The sequence below is a fragment of the Eumetopias jubatus genome, unplaced genomic scaffold, assembly GCF_037043125.1.
Source record: "Eumetopias jubatus isolate StellerSeaLion01/CBP00866 unplaced genomic scaffold, mEumJub1_p1.0 scaffold_13, whole genome shotgun sequence".
Taxonomy (NCBI): domain Eukaryota; kingdom Metazoa; phylum Chordata; class Mammalia; order Carnivora; family Otariidae; genus Eumetopias; species Eumetopias jubatus.
In genome coordinates this window covers 91,269,714-91,291,010 of record NW_028274819.1, presented here as the reverse complement: position 1 = coordinate 91,291,010, position 21,297 = coordinate 91,269,714, and positions in this window count along the sequence as shown.

Genomic DNA, 21,297 nt, shown 5'->3' with positions numbered 1-21,297 from the left:
TTATTTTCCCCAAACTATCTCTTTCCTTCCAGAGAAAGAGGAAATGAGCAAAGAAGCAATTAATTATAATTATATATGTGCCAGAGTATGGGAGAACTAGTCACAAAGAATTTTCAAGTCCCCAAAATTGTCTAATAAAAACTACCCAACAACGTCATAATTTTTGGAGGAAGTTAAATTTTTATAGAGTTTGGTGATAGGAAAAATTTTTCTAAAAGTGAGTGTTCTTAATCACTACACTGTCACTTTGCAAAGTAACTGTGGAATTAGGAATAATTACACTCTAAAGAAGGAAAATGAAACAATCTGCCTTATGATATTTTAAAATAGAATTATGATTCTGGTTTGTCCCATAAATAAAAAAGAAGCAAAGTATGAACTTGCAGATGAGGTAATACCCCAGGGTCTTAGAAACTTAGGTTTCATGCTTAAAGTGCCTGATGATGGGACCTGACCTGGTGAGCTTTGGGCAGCCATGCCACTCGAGATAGCAGTCAGAAATTGGAATGTAAAAATGTCAAGGATGGGGTGCGTGGGTGGCTCAGTTGGTTAAGTGTCTGCCTTCAGCTCAGGTCATGATCCCAGGGTCCTGGGATCGAGCTTTGCTTCAGGCTCCCCACTAGTGGGGGGCCTGTTTCTCTCTCTGCCCTTTCCGCCTGCTCATGCGTGCTCTCTCTCATGTTCTCTGTCTCTCTCTCAAGTAAATAAATAAAATTTTTTCAAAAAAAGAAAGAAACATCGAGGACATGGAGTCTTCAACACGGGGTGCCTGGTCTTCCACCGGGGTACTGTGGTATCCACTAAGCATCGTGACTGTGAACTGCGTGATGAATCACCCTCTGTTTGCACACTCTGCTGGTGAATCTTCCATGTCTCTGCCAAGTAAATCACACTATAATCAATCCCAGCCAATCCAGGATAATGAGTATATGAGTCATGATGCTTCAGAGATGTAGAACCAATAGGATACATGTAGATCTGTATAAGAGGAGATTTCTTGTAAGGATTGGCTCATTGGTTACTGAGGCCAAGAAGTCCCACAGTCGGCCTTCTGCAGGCTGGAGACCCAAGAAAGCTGGTCATGTGATTCAGCCTGACATTGAAGGCCTGAGAGCTGAGGGGCCCCTGCTGTCAAGTCCCCAAGTTCAGAGGCTTGAGAACTGGAGCTGTGATTTCTGAGGGCAGGAGAAGATGGTGGCACCCCTTCGCCAGAGGAGGAAAAATTTGCCCCTCCTCTGCTTTTTTGTTCTTTTTGAGCCCTCAAGGGTTTGGATGATGCCCACCCCCACTGGTGAGGGAGATCTTTACTCCATCTATTGATTCAAATGGTAATCTCTTCCAGAAAGCCTCACAGACATACCCAGAAATAATGTTCACCAGCTACCTGGGCATCCTTTAGCCCAGTCAAATGGACACATAAAATGAACTATCACAATGAGTTATAGTCAGAACAGAGCTGGATGTCATTCGGAGGGTCTCTGTTTAGACATAAAAAGTTCAATTTTTTCTATATTGTGAAAATGACATAACAAATATGGAGATTATGTCTGAAAGAAAAACACCCATCCCTAATAATTCCCACTATCATGGAGTGAAAATCAGGGCCATTTTGAAGCCTGGATCTGCTCTACCCTTCTTATGATTACGTTTCTAGAAATCTTCCCAGATTTGGCATTGACTCTTGGTAGTAAAAGTGGAGAGGCTTAGAGCTACAATCTGGTAAGCAGAAGACTAAGGGTTAAAAGTGGACAGTTGGTCAATTGAATGAAGACCTGGCAAGAAATTAAAAAAAAAATAGGCATTAAAGGAATAATAGCTGAATAGTAATAATAATAATACTTTATGTCAACAGCAGTGACAAAAGAAACACTCAATGTATTTATAGAGCTAAATAAAAGACAGATCCAAGTCCCACGTTTTGACTCTGAACAACCTTCTCAGTTGGATTTTGCTTCTGTCTAAGGATTATTTTGGAAAGAGCTATTATTATCCGAGATTTATCATGCTGCACTAGGGGGAACTCGTACTTTCCACAGAGACAATTATTGAATTCTCACTGGAGGCTCTTAAAGGAGCCAAGACCTCTTCCAAGGGTTCAAGTAGGAAAGATGCTCCAGTAGAGGGCTGGGATCTAGCCCTCTCAGATCTAGTGTCATGTATACTATGGGCCTGTTTCTCTGCTATGATACCACAGGTTCTTTCTCATTAAATGTGCTCTTCAACCCCCTCCTCACAATAAGAGGACAGAAAAGGAATTCACATTCATGGTGAGTATCACGCAGGAAGTCCCTTCAAGAGGTGCCGATCACCAGAAGGAGTCACGGGTTGCAGTAAGTCCTGAAGCATCATTGAAATGGAAACCAAGTCAAAACCATGACCTAGAGGGATAAGAGTCTGGCAGAATTCTGGAAGCAGATTCTTCACTTGAGTAGGTAGGCACTTGAACAAGCCCAGTGGTACAGCTGTGTTTGGGTAGAGGTCATCAGAGATTTAGAAAAAGAGGGAAGTCATTGTTAATATTAGAAGAGAACTCTGCAAATCTGGAGGAATAGAAATGCAGCATTAGGTGTAAGCAATAACTGTGAAAGTAAACAATGATAAATGCCATATTAAATCTAAAGTGCTATGTTACCAGATAATAACAAATAACAGAGCTAATAGCCAGTAGTTAATACAGGCCAATTTATTATTTAAAACATTTATTAAGATTTAACAATAGCCAAATAATTTTTTGTTCAACTGTTATTAAACTGAAGCCCTGTATACATTAATCAACTGATATTTATCATTCAGATTGTATCTCATTAGATCCAAAGGGGTGTATACATTTCCAAATCAAACTTGGAAATTTAAAATGAACTGTAGCTCATTTTGCCAAGTGTGGATGTGTAAAGATTATTGTGTCTGCCAGCTGGGTAGCTAGACAGTGGAGTGGACTTGTCTAATTAGGAACAATTGCTGATAAATCAATTCTTTCCTTTTATAGGACAATTAGAATTTGTGTATATGTGTGTGTGTTTTAAATTCTAATTTGATTTTGCACATTGTTCTGCAACCAAGTTAACTCTTTGAAGCATTTTTAGATCATGCACATTTTCCCTAAAATATAAAAAGTGTTATTGCTGTTATATCAGTCATGCAAACAATCCAAGATTTATCTATTCATCTATTCACATAATTCAGGCGTAAACTGCATATATTTGCTCATGTGATGCTCCCAATCTGGCTTACCATACTGGACCCCAAATATGACTTGCAATTATTTGCCTGACATTTTTTGACGTAGACAATTTCTCTCCCAAAGAATGTCCTGTTTTTCATCTTTGCCTGTTAAAATTCTTCCTAGTCTTGAAGTGCAGCTCCAAGTTGACTTCCCTGATTTCTCTCACTTAGCAGTGATGTAACACTCGAATCTCCACTTTTATCCTTCATTGTGTCTAACACGGTGCTTACCGCAGGGACACTGAAATGATAGGTTTTTTGACTAAATGAGGGAGGGCAAAACACAAGTTCCCCGAGGACAAAGTGCCCAGCCTCCCCAGCTGTCTTGGAAGGGATCACGGGAGAACAAGGGTGCTGAAGGAAACACAATCCCACTGGGGGGCCAGGAGAACAGGGGAGAGCTGCTGACTCATGGGGAGAGGGGAGGAGATGCGCATCATCTTTCTTCCCAAAGCCTGTGATTTGATTGGCCATAATTGCCTGGGGGAGTTGTTTTTATTTTTTCATTTGCAAGCCTTAATCTTCAACAATTAAAGAGGAAAACATCTGCTTCCCACAGTATGGGGCAGTAAGGTCTCCATCTGACGGATGAAGTACAGGGCCTCTCTGGGCCTGCGCACTTACCAGAGTTGGTGCTGGGTGAGCAATCTCTGTGCGGTGGATCTAGGTCAGAAGGCCTGAAGAGCCTGCTGCCCCCTGAGAAATTAGACTCCCAACGCCACATGCTGCATGTTGGCCAATTAGTCTGCAGGAGAGCAGAAGCCCAGGACTTTAATTGCTCTAAGGGCCTGTTTGTGTACTGTGTGGGGAGCAATTTTAAATATGGTTTCAGGTTTGCAGAACCTTGAATTCCAAGTGAGTGGTGGTTTAGGGACTCTCCCAGAGGCTGGCAGCTGTAAGTGTCAGGGAGGAGAAATGTACATTGGATTCCGGCTCTACCTCCTGGTCGGTTTCACCTAGTAATCGCCTTTGGGGGAATCAGAAGTCTGTCATTAACTGGTCACATACTGTGTCACTGGCTCCTGCCGGTGCAGTCTTCTTTTGTGAGAATTTACATACCTGTCCATTAGCAACTTGCAAATGTTCTCTCACCTTGCACCATGCTGAAAACAACATGGGCTGAGTTCAGTCTGGTAAATTCCATGTCCACATCTTGACCGCTTACGACTGTAAAAAGATGTCACTCAATATGGGGACACGTACGGAAGCTGTCAAAGCACTTAGGTTTTATCTCTTAATCTAGTTGTTGCCTCCTTAGTTCAGGACATACTACTTCCTGCTAAGATCAATGGGATAACCTCGCCTGGTCTCCCCACCTCTTAACTGTCTCTGCACAGATCCGGTCTTCACATTTGGCCAAATTTTCTTCTTGGAGGGCAGATCTTCTGTACGATCATCTCTGGTGACTCTTTGCTGTGGTTTCCATGCTACTCCACAACATGGCGCCACCCAATCTCTCTGACTTTGTTTCCCTTGTATCGCCTGCAAATATTTTATGAGCTACTCCAGTGGAGCTCATCCTCCAGCCTACACCTTTGGCCTAGTTCCTTTCTTGATTTATATTAGCCTTGCTACGTGGAATTCTCTTGCTTGTGTCTCACTCACACAACATTTGATCCATCCTTTCAGGTCCATCTCAAACCATACCTCTCCTGGAAGCCTTTCCAGAACCTGTGGCCCTTGTTAGTGATGCCCATGCACCAAGTCAGATGCCCATCATGGGGACACTCCAACTCTCATCTCAAGAACTAAGCTTCCAGGGGCAGCTTCTACCAGGGCTGCCTCCACAGCATGCTATCTACCCATGTCAGTTTTGTCCAGCGCTATTCTAAATCTCTATGACCTTTCTAAAAGTCACAGAAATGCTACAGAAGATGGATCAGAGGTAGCCAGAGGGGGCTTCATTGCCTTTTTGCCCTACCTCTTTCATTTCACCCCTACCACCCCAGTTATTTGTTTCTTTTTATTTTTTTATTTTTAAAGAATGGGACGTACAGACTTGACATGGATTCTCTGGACTTTTACTCATATTTGTAGGATGGCTTTAATATCAAAAGAGGAGAGATAGATTGACATCAAGATTGTCAGCTAATAAAACATTCAAGGGAACTTAGAGATTGTCTGGTTCACCGTTTTACTTTATTTCTAAAAATTTTATTTGATTGCTTTTATGCTAAAAGATGTAAGTTCAATCTGGTCATGTTAGAGAACTTCAGCAAATGGGGAAAATAAAAAGAAAATCATTCATCATCCTAATGTCCTATTATTGCCAACTCTATCAATTGCCATATGCATATTTTATCAGCTTATAATAGTGGTGTACAGAAAACGTTGTTTCCTTTTATTTTTATTTTTAAAACTTAAAAAGACAGATTGAGGTCACTGAGGCCCTAGAGTCCCCTACTAGATAATATCCACAGTTTACAGTATTTGTTTTTGTACTAACCAAGAATAAACATTTCAGTTCCTTTTATTTCTTTCCAGAAGCTTCCTCTGCTGTAGTTGGTGAGTGGACAGGCTCCAGAATAAGATTGTCTGGCTTTGAATACCCAGCTACTTCCAAATAGTGTGACATTGGGAAAGCTACTTACACTAGTTTAACTCCGTTTCATCTGTAAAGTGGGCAGAAAATAGGGCTGGCAGAAGGATTAAATGGTATAATACATGCCAACACATGTTTGCTGGATTCATTTGGTTCCCATGCCCTCTGGCTTGCAGTTGGGTTTGGTCAATGTTGGACTGAACAGAGTCCAACTTTGCACTTAGTTGGGAGCTCTGGCAGGTGATGGAAGGAGGAGGAGAGTGAGTATTAATTCTCTGGGCTTTCTTCCCTGCTGGGTAGTCTACTGATTGTATTCCTTGATCCCAGATAACTGCTTTCAAGGCAGCAGACTCTAAAGAGTTCTTTAACACCTCGGCTTCAATAACTGCTTCTTCCCTTCTTATTCCTTCTGGCCTCAGAGTGATATCAGCTTACCTACTATTAAGCTCCAGGTTACTGTACTATCCCTTGTGGTTCCTCAACACCTACACATTAGAAACAGTCCCTTTGTAAATAAGCCCTCCTGGAACTTTCCTATTTTGAGTGTACCATCTGTTTCCTGTTGAGACCCTGACTGATACAACATGTTAATATTACTTCATCCCCCTTTCAATGAAAACTGAAATTACAGATTTTAAAAGACAAAATTACAATGGTCTACTTACCTCTTTCAGGATTTGGTGGTTCAGTTCCTTAAAGAATGCAAAGCTGGGTCTGCAGAAGACAGGGTGCCCACACACACGACAGCCGCCATGATGCTTCCTATAGTCCAGATCAGAGTCTAGTGGTGTTACACTGTTTCTACCCTCATTGAAAGTCTACAGCATAGATATCAGTATTCTTTACATTTTGTAGATGAGAAGATTGAGACCCAGAGTACATAAGTCAGCAAGGAGCAAGACACAATTCTGGTGCCAAGACCCATGGTTTAAACCACTACACCAGTGGTGCCCAAAGTGGGGTACTGACTGGCAACATCAGCTCCATCTGGGAACTTGTGAGAAATGCAAATTCTTGAGCCCCACTGCAGACTTACTGAAGCAGAAACTTTGGGCTTGGGGCCCAATCATCTATATTTTAGGAACCCCTCCATGTAATTCTTTGGAAATCTGCTGAAGTTTAAGAAGCACCGCGTTACACAAAATCACTTGCCAGGGGCTCATGGTTCCTCCTGCTTTGCTGGGTTTAGTTTGAGGTCACTTCAAGAGTCTGAAAAAAAAAAAAGAGTCTGGAATTCTACTCAGGATGCCATGTATTGAAAAAGAATGGCTTTTGTGCAGCCCTTTAGAATCTATAAGACACTCTCCTATTCATTACCTCAGGAGGCCGTGTGTTCCATGGCTAAGTGAATGGGCTCTCAACTGTCCTTGCCTGGAAACCATCTCTGTTCTCTTGCGCAAACAGTTAACTCATCTCTGTCAACTTCAGCTTCCTCACCTGGAAAGTGAGGATAATGACAGTGTGGACCTCTTAGGATTGCTGAGGGATTAAATAAACACAGCAAAAAACCCCCACAGTGTTTGGCACATAGTAAGCATCCAATAAACACCAGCTATTACTAATTTCATAAAAATCTTTTTTTTTGGTAAGATTTTTATTTATTTATTTGACAGAGAGAGAGAGAGAACACAAGTAGGCAGAGCGATGGACAGAGGGAGAGGGAGAAGCAGGCTCCCCGCTGAGCAGGGAGCCCCATGCGGGGCTCGATCCTAGGATCCAGGTATCATGACTTGAGCCAAAGGCAGACGTTTAACCAACTGAGGTACTCAGGCACCCCTAATTTCATAAAATTGGGCTCAGGTTATATCCTCATCTTATAGGTGAGGAAATACCAGCTCAGGAGTCTTGACTTACCTTAAACTGGAGCTGAGCTTCAGAACCAGGTCTTCTGATTTTAAATCTCTATTGTTTTCCATACGCCTTCCAGAGCAGCCTTGGAAAGTCTGGTTTAGTAATATCCTTATGGGAGAATGGATAATGAAGCTGGAGCGGAATATGCCCGAAGATATTTGAGGCCTAAATTACATTTCTCAGCCCCCATGAGTGGAAGTCTCCTGTGAGTCGCTCCTTGGATCCTGAGACCAGCTTGCCACGCTTCCCAATTTAGGCTGCCTCCATCCCAGGAGGCTAGCCAGCCCCTGAGTGTCCTTTCTGGTTTACTCCTTTCCCCAACCTGCCCCTTGCCCTGCGGTAACTTCCCCTGCGAGGGGAACTTCTCTCCTAACAGAGAATGTAGCCAGCAAAGAGCAGGCGGTCACAGAGGAAAAGGTTTTTGTAGCTGCCTCAGTTCAGGAGCTTCTGGGATTCTTAGTCCACCAGAGACTTCTAGAACCATTGAGAAGGTGCCAAACAGGAATGTAAAAGTTAATAACTTCCCTATTTGAAAGCTAAACCTTTCCAAACCTATCACATGCACTTTTCCTCATGGAGGATTAACGGCCTGACAAGGTTGAACTTTGAAAGAAAAGCTATTTGTGACTTATGGGGAGCTGGGGAAAAAAGGTCTTGACTTTTTAAAAACAAAACAAAACAAGCAAACCAAACACGTTAATTTTTCTCAGGTCTATAACTCACAAAGGGCACCTCAGCTTCAGCTGGAACTTTCCAAAATGACTCTCCTCTGAGTCAAAGTGAGGTGGGAGCAAGTGGGATCCCCACAGAATTGATGTGGTAATATTTATGAGAGTTGAAAATAAAGGTTCACAGAGGAATTGTTTTCAAAGCCTGAAATGATGGAGCCGTTTTTAACAATTCAGTTCTTCATTTCCTAGATCCCAAGGCAGTTACAGTAACATGTCACCAACTGTGACCACTCTCCTTCCAAAGCCTTCATGATTTAGATAAAGCTTTGGAATTCAGTTTATTTATACAGGGGTTACAAAGCAAGTTAATAGAATAAATAAAAGTTTTAGGAAGTGAGGTTAAGAGCAAGGGCTCTGAAATTAGGGTTTGTGTCCCAGGATATCTTAGCTATTCACCTCTGGGCAAGTTACATTTTTTTAAAAGATGTATTTATTTATTTTTAGAGAGAGGGAGAGAGAGAGAGAGCACAAGAGGGAGGGGCAGGGAGAGAAAGGAGAGAGAATCCCAAGCAGACTCCGTGCCTAGCTCAGAGCCCAATGTGGGGCTCAATCTCACGACCCTGAGATCGTGACCTGAACTGAAACCAAGAGTCAGATGCTCAACCAATTGTGCCACCCAGGCGTCCTGGGGTTGGTTACATCTTGACATCTCAGCCTTGAATCTGTAAATGGGTATAATTATAATGCACTGTAGATAGGCTTAAATAAAGCAATCTGCAATGAGCATCTGATAAAAGTTAGCTATTTCCATTACTGTTTATGAAAACTGGCATTTGACATTGGTTTAAGATCAAATGTGAACTGCCAAGCATATAGCATTTACTTATGTTAAAGCGGGTCCCTTAGGCTCTATATTCAACAATAATTTTTAAACCTGGGTTTTATTATTAATTATATTAAAAAATTAAGCTGAACTTCTTTATCATGTGTATTTAATTCAGATTTTAAAGAATGCCTCCTTTTCCCCCCTGTTTCCTCTAGTCTAAAACAATGAGTCTCTGCATATAGTATTTTTGTAAGCTTGGGGTGTCGTCACAAGGTGCTGGAGGAGGGATTGAAATACATTTACTGGATCATCATCAGTTTCAGTATCTCTGATATTATTATTCAGCAAGGTGAAGTTATTGTCCCTGGTCCCGTGAACTTGGCAACATGAAGGACAGCTAGAAGAAGCAAGGGTGAGCAGATGGATGAGCGCAGTTAGCGGCCTGAGAAGGACAAGATAGCATTTGAACAGGAAATGAAAAGAAAAGATTTGTGTCCAGGGTAGTTGGTTTGGACAGAGTTCATTTGGTTAAGACTTTGCAGAGTAGGAAGGAATTCAGCAGAGTTCTGGAGCAGATAGGTGACATGAAAAGGGATATTGCTGCCTGTTTTACAGAAATGAGTTGTCCACAAGAAAGCACAAGGTGCAATGGACATCAGCGGAGAACACAGTTTATTATAGCGCATGTCTACAACGTGTGGCTAGAGTCACTTCTACTCTGGTCTCTACAGAGTCAATGATACCTGAGAACCTCTCTCCAAACTGAGAGATGAGATGGAATAAGTAGCAGAAAAACCATGATGGGAGATAAGAGATCTGTGAGTTTTTAGAGTTAAAGTTAATAACTAGTTTGAACAGTCAAACATTCTAACAGGTACGTTTCTTTTCATCAAAAGTTCTTGAAGTAGCTTCATAAATCCAAGAGCTCCTCAGAATTTGAGCTCGTTTTCCAAATTTTGAATTTTTTAAAATGCAGTTTTGATATTTTTAAGTACTTTGTAACACGTGGAATAACACACAGGGTTACCAGGGCTGGACTAGTTCAGTGTTTTTTTCTTTTTTTTAAAAGATTTTATTTATTTATTTGAGAGACAGCACGAGAGAGAGAGAGAGAGAGAGAGAGAACGGGGAGGAGCAGGGGGGAAGGGCAGAGGGAGAGGGAGAAGCAGACTCTTCGCTGAGCAGGGAGCTCGAGCAGGGCTCGATCCCAGGACCCTGGGATCATGACCTGAGCTGAAGGCAGATGCTTTACCAACTGAGCCACCCAGGCGCCCCCTCTATTTATTTGAGAGAGGGATAGAAGGAGAGAGAGAGAGAGAGAGCATGAGTGGGGAGAGGGGAAGGGGGAGAGGGAGAGAATCTCAAGCAGACTTCCTGCTGAGTGTGGAGCCCCATGCGGGGCTCAATCCCACAACCCTGAGATCATGACCTGAGCCAAAACCAAGAGTTGGATGCTTAACTGACAGAGCCACCCAGGCGCCCCTAGTTCAGTGTTTTTCAGACCACAGACTGCATTTCCTTAGTGGGTCACAAAATCAATATTTATGGATTTTTTTACTAGAATATTCTTATATTGTTTATTTGGAATGATTTCTATATTTTATTTGATATTTAAAGTTTGATCATATGAAAATCATGATTAATATTAATTGCATTTTTACTTTATATTATTTTGTGAATTTCATTTTTTTTTTAAGATTTTGTTTATTTGACGGAGAGAGAGTGCACACAAGCAGGAAGAGCGGCAGGTAGAGGGAGAGGGAGAAGCAGACTCCCTGCTGAGCAGGGAATCAGAAGCAGGGCTCCATCCCAGGACCCTGAGATCATGACCTGAGCCAAAGGCAGACGCTTAACCAACTGAACCACCCAGGCGCCCCTATCTTGTGAGTTTTCTATTGATTTATATACATGCCCACACATGCATGTGTGTGTGTATATCCTGGAACACAAAGTGAAATATATTTCTTCCTATAGGTCATGGTAAGAAACAAGTTTGGCTTCCTTTACTTAACAATAATATTTAAAAATTAATTAATTGGAAGTTTGAATAAACAGAATTCCAGTTCTTGAAAACATTGTTTTATTTAGCTTAAGCAGTACCATTACAAGCTCATTTACAGTATTATGATATGCAGTTGGTCCGGGCTAAGGCTGAGCTGTTGGCCTAGGAATCACCTGGGGAAGTGGGTTGAAAGCCTCTATTCGAAGGCTGAACTTCTGCAGAGTCCGGCTCAGTCGGTCTGGGGTGATGTCCAGGAATCTGTATTTTAGTGAGTTTCTCAGGTGACCCTGATGTATGGCCAGGTTGTTCACCCCACAGGGCAGAAAACAATTCTTTCAAATAGTGGTAAAGTAAACGTTTTCCTGGCATGCTCCAAAATTACTTAACGTTGACTTAAAAATGTCCAAATTAATAATCAATTCTAAAAGTGAGGCCATTTACAGATCAATGATGCCAGAAAGAAGGACTCCAGAGTAGAACAAAGGGCTGAAGTCATCCACAGTGGAAATCTGCAAGCCTGACCACCATCCCCCCCGGGCAAACCTTTTCCTGTTTTACTCAACCGACAACTCTCCCGTTAGTTTGTGTTTTGAATGATTTATATTTTTTCATAAGTTTCATAAGTTTTGTGGGAGGGAAAGATGGACGATAGAGGGGGAATGGGAAAGAGCATAAACCAGCATCGGCACAGACAATGTGCAAATACATATGAAGAGCATTAGGGAAAAATGTCAGAAAACCCTATCCTGCCTGTAAATGACGTGAACTTTGACCTCTGAGACCTGCATCTGTAAAAAGTTATTTTCTTACGGCAGCCTAACATTGGCTATTAAGGGCTTTTGTTTATTTTTCTTTTCTTCTGTTTTACTTTGATCTTCCTTTGTTTAGGTCTTTTTTTGTTTGTATGATACACACCTGTATGATAAGGTCACCAAAACAGATTTCAAAAATAACCATTCTAATCACACATCTGGTTGATATCTGCGTTGATAGAATTTAAGAAAACCAATAATCTTAGTAACATTCCCACTTACTGCTAATAATGCAGTGTTTTCATTATTCAGCAATTTTTTTAAAATCGAGAATCTGCTTTGGACCATATACTGTTCTAGGATACAGAGGTAAAGAAGACAGGCAAGGTCTCTGCCCAAGTGGAGCTTACTGTCTAGTAGGGGAAGACAGAAAACAATTGAGATAATGGCAGATAAGTGTTCTGAAGATGGGAAAACAGGGCAATGCGTCGAGTGTTGAAGAGTGGTCAGGCATCCTTCCATCTGTACAATGGGACTCTAGCCTGGACAGACCTGTGTAAAGGCAACAATCACCTGGGCTTCTTACTTCTCTCTTTCATTCATTTAGTAAATCCACAGTGCACGACAAAGAGCAAGGCAGCATGGTCCTGCCATCGAGGTAACTCAACACGTTGGATAGGAAAGGCAGATGTCAAAGAGTCACTATGAGCGAGATATGATGAGTAAGATATGCAAGGCATGCTGAGAGATTATACATAGGAACACGACTGAGATTCAAAGATTAGAGAGAGACTTAAACTGAGGTTAAGAGTTGGACAAATAAGTAAATGGATTTTAGATAATGGGAATAAACTGTCAGAGAAGCAAGTTCCCAGTATAAGTAAGGGTGGAAGGCTAGAATGAATCCTGTGGTGCTGGGCTCATGCAGAGGCAATGGTATTAGCTCAGGTTTACTGATATACACACACATATATACAGACAGATACATATATGTATGCATACATGCATTAGTATGCATACATATATTTCCAAGCTCGGTTTGCTGAGATGGCTTAGAGGCAATGATATCCCAGTAGCTAGGAGCACCCTCAGGACAAGATTTGGTTTCTATATACCATTCTCCAATAAAAGGAACTAGGGTTCTTTGGACAAATGCTTGCTGATAGGGCTGGGGCAGGGAACATGCAAGGTAAGCTCGGAGCATCTTGTACTGCCAGCTAGGAGGTGCTGAAAATTTTCCAGGGAAAGAAAGAAAGAGAGAGAGAGAGAGAGAGAAAGGGAGGGAGGCAGGAAGAAAGGAAGAAAAATGGAGGCATATCAAAAGAACTCAGGAGTCATCCTGAAAGCACTCCCAATGGCCAAAGCTGGAATACTTTGAGCAAGAAGTTAAATAACCTAGTATTGAATTATAACCTGAAGTCTAAAACAAATGTAGTTCCTACCAATATAAATAAATAAATGGTGCCAAAGGGACAGATCTTTCTTGCCAAACAATTCTAAATAGTATATGTAGATTAGGAAGTGGGGGTGGAGCTTAATTCCCTTCTTCTTGAGTGTGGACTGAACCTCCGAATAGTAGAGCAGAACAACTAGATAGAAACAGAACAACTACAGCTTTATAGTGGAGAAACTGGATGCTCCCACCTAGACCATGTGATCCACATTGACGTGACCAGTGATAGGTCATGTTAACACCATGTATCCCCTGACACGTGATGAGAGGGCCCTTTACCTGTTGTGATATTCTTTAAAAAAAACCCATCATTCCAATCTAATCCTGAGAAAAACATTAGGTAAATCCAAATTGAGGGGTATTCTATAGAATACTTGGCTAGTATTCTTTAAAACTGCCACAGTTGTGAAAAACAAGTAAGACCGAGAAATGATCACAGGTTGGAGGAGACGAAGGAGACACAACTAAATGCAGTGTGATATCTTTAAACAAACAAAAAAAAATGAATGGAAAAACTGGTAAAGAAAAAACAGATTAAGAAAAGCAGCATCCCAAGAAGGAGTCACGATGCCCATATTTCCTTTCAAAGGGAAACTGGCCTCTCAATGATATTTCCAAGCCCTTTGGGGGCTTGACCACACTTTTAATCTATATGTCCATGGACTCTGCCAGCTCCTGGAACAGAGGTTGGGGAAGAAGCCCACAGCTCCTCAGAATGCTCAGAGGCGATTGAGACTGCTCGCACAGGTGTAAGACAAGTCCTGGGCAAAGCTCAGTCTGTTAGCAAGCTATGTCAGGAAGGACAAGAAGTGTTAATGTGTCCGATGACATGTGAGCGTTAGTAGCCAGAAATGAGGAGTTCCAGGCTGGTAAACTGCTGTGGCCAGCCCCGCTGCATCTTTCCTATCCAACGTGTTCCTGCATAACACACACCACAGGACTGTTCATATTTGCAAATAAATAGCCTAATGTTATTTAGCCATTCCTGTTTGCCTGTTCATTTCTCTCCTTCCAAATAAGCAAATAGCTCCCACAGGGCAGGAGAAGCATACTCTGCCTCACATCCTCCTCTAACTAGAGCGACTGGTGCCTGTGACGTCACTTACCGCACCCATGCACTTGGCTTTGGCAACTTGACCATGACGGAGATTTTTCTTAGGTCAAAGTTGGTCTCTCCGGGTTCATTAAAATATAGGAAGGGCTTAAGTGCATGTACATGTTCTTTATTTTTAATAGTAAATTGGAGAAAAGAGAACACTACAAACCTATAAATGAGTAAGGAATAATTTTAATGAATGTCTGATCAACCCCTTCTCTACATCCCTGCTCTGCCTTTCTTTGCATTTATAAGTGAGGAATATCCATTTTTCTTGGGGTTTCAATGACTTGCTTATCCCCATGGCTTCTTAAAGATGTATGTTCAGTGGGAAGAGATCACGTTTCCAGTCCTTAGCCCAATGGGTGTGCTCCCTGAGTGTTAACTGTTATTAGAGGTGACAGTAATAATGATGATGGTGGTGGTGGTGACCGTGATGATGGTGGTAATGGATCTCATGCAACTTTGTTACAAAACCATTGCCATTATCATTATCAGATTTGCTGTAGCACAAAAATGATTTCAAGTGCTGTAGCCTGGGAAACACTCCCATTCTCTCCCGCTTTGAGGAGCCCGTGAGAAACCTCACAAAAAGATGCCAAAAGAAAGACCTCCGTGTGGCGCCATCACAGCACAAAGCTGCGGGGCTCTGAGAGGCATGCATCTCAACAGACTTCCAGCTACTGTGTCTCCACGGCTAGTGTAATGCTTGGTCATTTGGGGAGCTCTTAAGACTGTAGGGCAGAAGTGAAGGAAGGAACCAAAGAAATGATCCAAATCAGGACCACAAGCTGGAGATGCTGGACTTCAAATGGGGGCCTGATGAGAGTTGTGGAATTTTCGAGAATAAGGCTATCCTCTCTGCCCATCTGTTTCAGTAGGGACATCTTGGTTATGCTATGATAACTAGCAACTCCTCGAGTCACACTCCTCCTGCACATCCCTTGTGTGCCATCAGGGGCTCTGCTCCATTTCGTCCTCACCTCAGACCCAGGCTGATGGAGCTTCTGCCATCTGGAACATCTTTAGATATAGGGGTAGGGAGATGAGGAGAAACTAAGAATGCACACTGGCTTATGAATGTTTTCATCTGGAATGGATGCATATCATGTCTGCATGTATGTTATTGGCCAGAGCAAGTTACCTGGCTACACCTGTCTACAATGTGGCTGGAAAGGGAGAAGACTTGGGAATGCTTATGAGCAGTTAACAATGCTTAGTCACTCCCTTACTCTGTGTGTCCGAGACAGGCAAAGTGATAGGCAAGCTGAGGTGGGAAAGCCCATTCCAAGCCTCCAAGCCCATGGCAGATATTGTAGGTTGATTAGCACCCATCTCAACACCATTCTACTTTGCCTCTTTTTCTGCAGAGCCTGGAAAATGGAACAGTTCCCAGCTTCTCTTGTACCCATGGGTGGCTAAGCGCATGTTCCAGAGAAACCAGGTATAGGTGGAAATCTGCTAGGAGAGCATCTCTTTCCAAAAAAGGACAGAGCCTCAGGAAAAGGTGATTCCTTGCTTGTACCCTTGTTCTGCTGTGGAACATGGACATCACAGCTGAAAGGCAGCCACCACCTGGGTGACCATCAGGTGGCAAGATGAGAAAAAGCTCCAAAGAACTGCAGAGGTGCTGATTTCAGGGAACTACAAGCCTCTGAACTAATGTCAAGAGCCACTTATCTCTAGATTTCTTGTGATGTGGCACAAACAAACCCATTTGTTCTATAACTTGTGGCAAAAAGCATTCTTAATCGTTACAGAATCAGATCAGCAGGAACTTTTGAGATCACAAGTGCTTCATTTAACAGATAAGAAAACAGATAAGAGACCCAAGAAGTTAAATGACATACCCGAGGCCCACAGCAAAATTAGCAGAATCGTTGGCCCAGGGATTAGCATCTCATGATGCTTTGGTGGCACCTGTTTCTTGTTTTTCTTTGTTCTCTGGGTCCATACCAACCCCACCATGACCCAGCAGACATCTCTCCTCACACCTCAACTAACTTTTGCGTTTCTTCTCCCATCCCTAGTCTCCAGCCTATTGTAACCCTCTCCCCAATACCTGAACCTTTCCAATCTGGTGAAATCCAACGGCAGCAGAAACACCGTCTTCCCAATCAGAAACAAAGCCATCTATGGCTACACTCCCATCAGGCCAATGTAATCAGTCTGAAACAGGATGTGTCGTAATGGTCTGAGAAGTTTTCCACTTTCAAATTGCTACTCGAATGTCAAGGGCAAGAAGAAAAGGCAGCTGAAGTCAGTACGCCAAGGTGCAGCTCATGCCACAACAGCATATGCAATATAGCAGGGAATCATGATTGATTTCCAGTGGCAGAGAACATTTAACCTGGCCGTGTGCAGGAGAGGAACGGGGCGAGGGAGGAGAATAGAAGCCGAGCTCCAGCTCCCACTTAAAAACTTCTTGAAGTCTAAATTAATTTGGTACTATCTCACTTACAAGGAAAGTATCTATTTCACTTGCAGCCAAACTGAGCGTTTGTTTAACCTCTTGGGGGATAGGCTATAGCTGCACGTAGACCTTTGCAAGAAGAGGCACGGTTATCCAATTTCCCTCTAATTGCTCTAACAAGGATGAATTAGGACTTTCATCAGCAGGCCTGAGTGATCAGTTTGGAGTCAGCCATGGGTGGTGAAGCCAGTTATTAAACAAAACTACAGGGTTAACTCCTAATAATACACAGTGAGGGCAAATTAAGCAGAAGACAAATATGCCATAGTGGTGACACTGGAGAATATGTCCTCTCAACTTTATGTTTTAAAGTGATGCTATTATTAGTAACATTTAAGTTCATTTCTAAGGCATAATAGGGAAGTAAATGTTCACTTGGGCTTTCTACGCCGTTAAAAAGAAACCATCTGACAAGGGAACATGGTATACTGTTTAAATATCCACTTGGGCGAGGCTCCACTTTGATATACATTAATTATTCCAGTAACATCACATTGGGAGATCTCACAGAAAGCCTGTGCAACACCATGCTCCCCAGGTAATTGTTCCTGGCTGAGAGGACCGTGGCTGCCACTGACATTGTTGTCTTTGCCCAAAATGTCACTGTGCTTTATTCAGGTGGCATACAAGAAAACACTCCTATTCTTACCCAGCTTATCTCCGGCCACACCACCCTGTCACTCCCTTTCTCAAGTGTAAGTTCCAGCGGACTTGCTGACTCTGGGAAGAGAGGGCTTTGAAAATGCAATTTGAGTTAAATAAATTGATCATATATCATGGGAGTGGAGGAGGGCAGAGAGAACCATTGTCATGTCTCATCAAAACCTCAGAAGCCCATTCTGGTAGAACCTCATTAATTTACACTAAGGGCTGGGACTGCCTTGACTAATTGCTGAGCGGTGAGCACCGTGGATTAGAGTGTACAGGAGCAAACACAATTTAGAAAGCCTGGATCGAGGATCAAACAACAAAGTTGGACTTTATTGTACAACTAAAAACCTAACTGGACACTGACTGGAATGACATCCAATAGCAAAATAAGTGCCTTAATAATAACACTTTCCAGAGTGTGGTCTGGCAAACAAGCGTAGCCCCTTTGGGAACCACCATCTGGTCATGCTAGATCTTGCCCAGTCACTGAATCCCTATTGACCTTCCGAAAATGACTGGCCTCTTTTAGGCCCCTATTTTTTATCCTTTTGAGGAAGAGCAGGTGTATGCTGAACCTTCTTTCCATTCTACTTATACTTCAGTATTCATGAATTAATGTAGGGAGAACACTTTGAACTTGGCTAAGTCAAGTATATGCAAGAGGCTCTTCCCTAGAGAATCTGTCTTCCTTTCCCTCTTTTTATTTTGTTTACAGTGCTGGAGAAATTGGGATGATAGTTGTTTGTCTGTTTCAAACACACCTGCTGGTCATTCACCACCTGAACCCACAATCTAGTATTTGGACACTGCAGTGAGTCTTGCCACAGAGGTGGTTATGACAAGGCCAGCAGAGGATTAGCCCTTCAGGTGGAGAAAAGCAGCAGGAGTAGATGAAAATCTTAAATAACAAAGATTCTGTTTTCATCTCCAGAGTTCCAGCAATAAGGGCCAGTGGGGATGCTCTTGCTAGTACTGGTGTTTTAAAATGGATTACTTTCTCCCAAAACTTTTTAACCATCATTGAGCATTGGCTGTTCTGCTTTCTCCTGTCACCCCTTTACCCATTTGTGTGTATACACATCGGGCTAGGAAGCAGCAAGGGCTAGACCGTGTTGCATACAGGGCCACTTTCTAGGCCCTACTCGCTTGCTTGTGTGTTGAACTCCCAAACAACTTCCAGATGTGCATAGAGCCAAGCACAGGCAGTGGGGCAGCATGCTTAAGCTTCCTAGGAATAGATGTGACATCCCCTGGACTTCCTAGATACTCAGGCAGGCATCACGAGAACCTGCCAGGCTGTGGGGGTGAATTCTAATGGGGTAGAATCATGCATCCTTGTGATTTTGCAGCACAGAGTATACATTCCCTCGCTGCTGACATTGGGTTTGGCCACATGACGTGCTTTGACCAATGGTGTGGGAGCAGATGTGACATGAGTGGAGGCTTTAAATATACTCATGTGGCTTAGCCTGACCCTATGCTCCCCTGTTATTCACCAAAGGAAAACTTGCCCCAGGTTGCTTCTGCTTCTTCTGCCTGGGTCCCAGATTGAGAGACCGCAGGCTCGAGAAAAGCTCCCCCAGCTGATGGTCAGACTTACAAGTGAGGAAAATCAATGTTGGTTGTAAGGCAGTGAAACTTTGGGCGTATTTGCTATACATCATTACAACAGCAAACTCATAGTCTGAAAACCTGACCAATCCAGGAGAATACCAAAGGAAATCAAATCTATAAACCCCGACCTCAAGGAGCTTGCAGATGAACTAGGAAAAGAAAACAAATACATTTAATAGCAAAAGTGTGAGATACAGCGTAATTAAGTGCCCAAGAGGCAATGCTCACAGGAGGTTTCTCCCATCATGGGAGTGGGGATGAGAGGGACGGAAGAGGAAGAGAGAAAGTTCAAGGTGTGGGGCACCTGCGTGGCTCAGTCGGTTAAGTGTCTGCCTTCAGCTCAGGTCATGATCCCAGGATCCTGGGATTGAGTCCCGCATCGGGCTCCCTGCTCACTGCTTCTCTCCCTCTGCCTGCCACTCCCCCAGCTGGTGCTCATCCTCTCTCTCTCTCTCTGGCAAATAAATAAATAAAATCTTAAAAAAAAAAAAAAAAAGGAAAGAATGTTCGAGGTGGCTGTGGCATTTGACCTGGATCTTGAAGCATGGAGGGACTAGAACATATGGAAAGGCAAGGAATAGCGTCCCAGACAGAGGGGATAGCATCAATTCAGGGAAAGGTACAAGGCTGAGAAATCCCTGAGAAAAACTATCTACAAGTTCCGTTTTGGCAAACTCTAAGGTCAATGGTCGGTCTGAAACTTTCTATATATAAATTCATGTGTCCTTTGCCATTCAGATTTCCTACATAATCTCCGAAGTTGGACCAGAGTCTTGATGAATTAAAGAAGTGGGACCAACATGGAACACTTTAGAAACTTCAGCTGTTATCTCTTTAAAGAGAAGTGCGTTTTTCCCTTCCATTTTGTTCAGCCTATGGAATGTGAAATTCATCTCAGGAAGCCCCAGAGATGACTCTATCGACTGTCCTTTACATAGAATTAAAATTGACTCAAGACGTATCTGCGAATCTATTGAATTACATGGTCCACAATTGAGTTGCAGCTGGTCTTGCAGGAGGAAATGAAACAGACAAGGAGAGACGCAGAATGGCCAGGTGGCCCCTGGATGCTGAGGTTTCTCGTAGCAGGATGGAGGGGACAGGCAGAGTCAAAGGTGAAAAGCGTGTTACATCGGGACACTTCAGTTGATTTGCTGAGCTGATGGACCAGGTAATTTTCTTTCAAGAGACAAAGCATTCATCACTTTGGATTCTTGTCCTCAGATTTCAGGAAGCTGTGCTTGAGTTTAGAATGGAAATCTCTCATACTCTCCCTTGGTATCATTGTGCACTTTCCTGTTCTCTGATAGAACTGGAGACACAAAATAAGCACCACATCTTCCTAATCATCATTTGCTTTCTTCCTTCAATTATTACCTTTTCTTACCCCCTCTCACTCTCCACCAACAAACGTTCTTGAACTGCTACTCAGTGCTGGGCGCTCTTCTAATGGCCTGTGCGAGAAGAGCTCAGCCTGGCCTTGCTCACCATCCCTTTTATAGGCAGCAAGTGATAGATTTAACCTTCCTGAAATGGGTCCTTTCCAATGACTAATGGCACAGTGGAGGGTGAGAAGGCTTCCCCAAATATCCTTCACTATGAGAATGGTGGTTCTGCCCTAAGAAAGGATGAAACTCCGACCTCATACTTTACCAACATGAAAGTTGGTAAGTATAAGCAAGAAAGCACTCAACTTTCTTGCTATACCCATGATTATTATTTTTAGATGTTATAGTGTTACTCATAGTAATCAAAGATGGAGATCAGGGCTACAGGATGGGGTGAGGCCGTTTTTGTGAAAAAGCAACTGCATATTTTCTGGCTTTCTTATTTGTAAAGAAAAGAAATACTCTGCTGGGGTTGCTCAGTTTAAGCACCCCCAACCCATGACCATACCAGGACATCCATTGATTTTTCTTAATTTGTTCATTTAGTGCAACAGATATTTATAGAATGCCTATCATGGCTCAGGGACTGTTCCAGTCATTGGGCATAAAATAGTAGAGAAACCCATGATCACACTCTGTCTTCAGGAAATTGCAGCAGCAAGTGACAGATATGAGCCATCGTGCAGTAGATCATTAATTATAATTGTGGTAAATGCTCTGAGTTATGTGACAAGAGGTAGAAACCCAGATAGTGTC